We start from the raw sequence: 2225 nt of genomic DNA, 5'->3' as shown, positions 1-2225 counted from the left end.
TACCTTCTGTATTCTGATGTCCTGTGGCATCCACCAGCAGCTGTCAGAAGTCTGCGCTGCTCAGGTGTTTTATAGGGCCAGTGGACAAGTGCGTCATCCCATGCAACATCTGCAGGCAGGAATTTTGCTCGGAATTTTCTCGTTCTTACTTCCTGCCCGTCACCTTTACAGGCGGGTCTTCTTCCTTTGTTTAGTCATGGTATTAAAGCATAAGAACAACATTTTCAAAATAATACCAAAAATTTAAAGCGTTTTGATTAAAACGAGGGAGAAAAACCTCACAAATAAGTGTCTTTACTTTTTTAATTCATACATTTGTTTGTGTCTCCATTAAATAATTTTTGAGAGAACACAACATTTCACCATAAGTGTTGTATTATCATGGATACACAGATTGTAGTGTACACCATTTATTCTCTCACATCGGTCCTTACACTTGGGTCAGGTTGTTTTTACCAAACCAAAAAAGCTGATCACATTTGCATACCGCTGCACAAAATGCACGATTTCTGTTGTGTAACACGTAGCATCCAAATGTTGCTTTAGGTAAAGTATAAACTTGAAACCGTTTTGTCTGCTTTTTATTTTATTTCAGTCAACGATAATTTTTTGCACAATGCTCGTCAAACGATGGTGTCAGATAAGCAATAAGCGATGCCAGACAAACATTCTCCAGATTTAATGACAATGCGCACAAACAATGAACTAAGAAAACAACTTCCTGCATACTAAGAATTGCAATAAACTAAAACATTTCCCAGTCAACACAAGCAGTGACCGTATATACGTTAAGTTACTTTGCGAATTTAAAAGGATATTGGATATTCTTATTTCCATTTACATTCGTATTGTTTATCCTACTAGTCAATGTCCAACAAAAAGAAAATTGTGTCATGTTGCAAAATTTGCGTTTGTGTGTTTTTATGTTCATTCTGTAATTATCCAACACGTGCACGGTGAATAAAAACCATCATGTACATTGATGTTGCTACACATCGGCCTATACTAACTTTTCTCGTGGCCACGTAACCACATAAGCTAAAGTAAGATGCACAATTTCTGCAAAACTCATGTATTATCAAGTTAAATTGGCGACTGTAAATAGAGGAAAGTATATAATTTTCGAAAATGAATGTACGCCTGTCTATGTGGCGACCAGGATCTTAAAGAAAAGAAAAGAAAAGAAAAGAAAAGAAAAGAAAAAGAAAAAGAAAAAAGCTGCCCATCTTTGAGAATCTGTGCTAATCTTAGCGTACTGAAATTCCTCCACTGCCTGCAGGTGAGGTTACATCTCAGACAGGTAGATCGTGTCATTGAGTCACCTCGGAACAATGCTTGTAACTAATCAAGGTAAGGCCATCTCCTATTGTTCAGTCTCGGGGAAGGAAGATGTCGCCATTCATCAACTTCATTCGCAATTAAAACTTTCCAGTTTACGTGGACAACGACGTGAGAGTGAAACGGGATTAAAATCTAATAGGCTAATAATAACTCCTAGTCTTAAACAGCAATATGTCTGTTTAACTACAATTTAATAACTACGTGGGTTACATTTTTATTTAAGTACTTTCATACTTAAGTAATTTCATACTTATGGTTAAATAAAGCAAAACGAATGTTCTGCCTTGGTTCCAGTGGTTATTAAGACAGATTAAGATAAACAGCCTGATAAAGTAAAGAATTTAATAATCGTTTTAAACTAAGTCTCCCTGCTGGCACTTTGAAGGTCAAGCCGAGCTCTCATTTTAAACCCATAGCTGCATCCTTGCTGTTGGGGTGCGGTGCGCAATAGCCTTGCTTGATTTTATTTGCTCAACAATTTACCTGTCCAAATATTCACTGGCGACAGCAAAGCATGAACACGGGCGATTAAAACTTTTCACAATTTGTTTAAAGAAAGTTTCTCTTGATTCATAAACAGGATGTAGAAAATATGATTTACGAAAGAATTATGTCGAAAGCAGAGAAATGACTTGTTTCCCAAGGATCATTGTCACTTTTTGTGTCACTTTTATGTCACAAAAAATCCCTTTTTATATATTTGACATACATATTCGACAAATAATATTAGCAAAAATGGCAAGGCAGTATTGTACAATTATTAATGTAACACATTAATGGAAAAAGCTGCTTTGACCTGTGCTTCTTTGCAAACTGCTTTCACGCAAACATGAAAAACAAAACAAATCCATCCATGTTGAACTTTCGACTGCTGTCAGAAGTCT

The 2225-nt window shown here is 36.1% G+C and overlaps 1 protein-coding gene across 1 annotated transcript in view; it reads right to left on the bottom strand.

Moving 5' to 3' along the window:
- Nucleotides 1–61, bottom strand: part of LOC102204044 (eosinophil peroxidase-like) — a 5518-nt gene extending 5457 nt beyond the window's left edge. The window contains exon 1 of the mRNA XM_005722136.1: nt 4–61. The gene's annotated coding sequence lies outside the window, so the exon portion shown is untranslated. The remainder of the gene's footprint in view (nt 1–3) is intronic.
- Nucleotides 62–2225: the final 2164 nt, after the last annotated feature.

Source organism: Pundamilia nyererei, unplaced genomic scaffold (assembly GCF_000239375.1).
Source record: "Pundamilia nyererei isolate P.nyererei 1_Seehausen unplaced genomic scaffold, PunNye1.0 scaffold00006, whole genome shotgun sequence".
Taxonomy (NCBI): domain Eukaryota; kingdom Metazoa; phylum Chordata; class Actinopteri; order Cichliformes; family Cichlidae; genus Pundamilia; species Pundamilia nyererei.
This window is presented reverse-complemented; position numbering and strand designations above follow the sequence as displayed.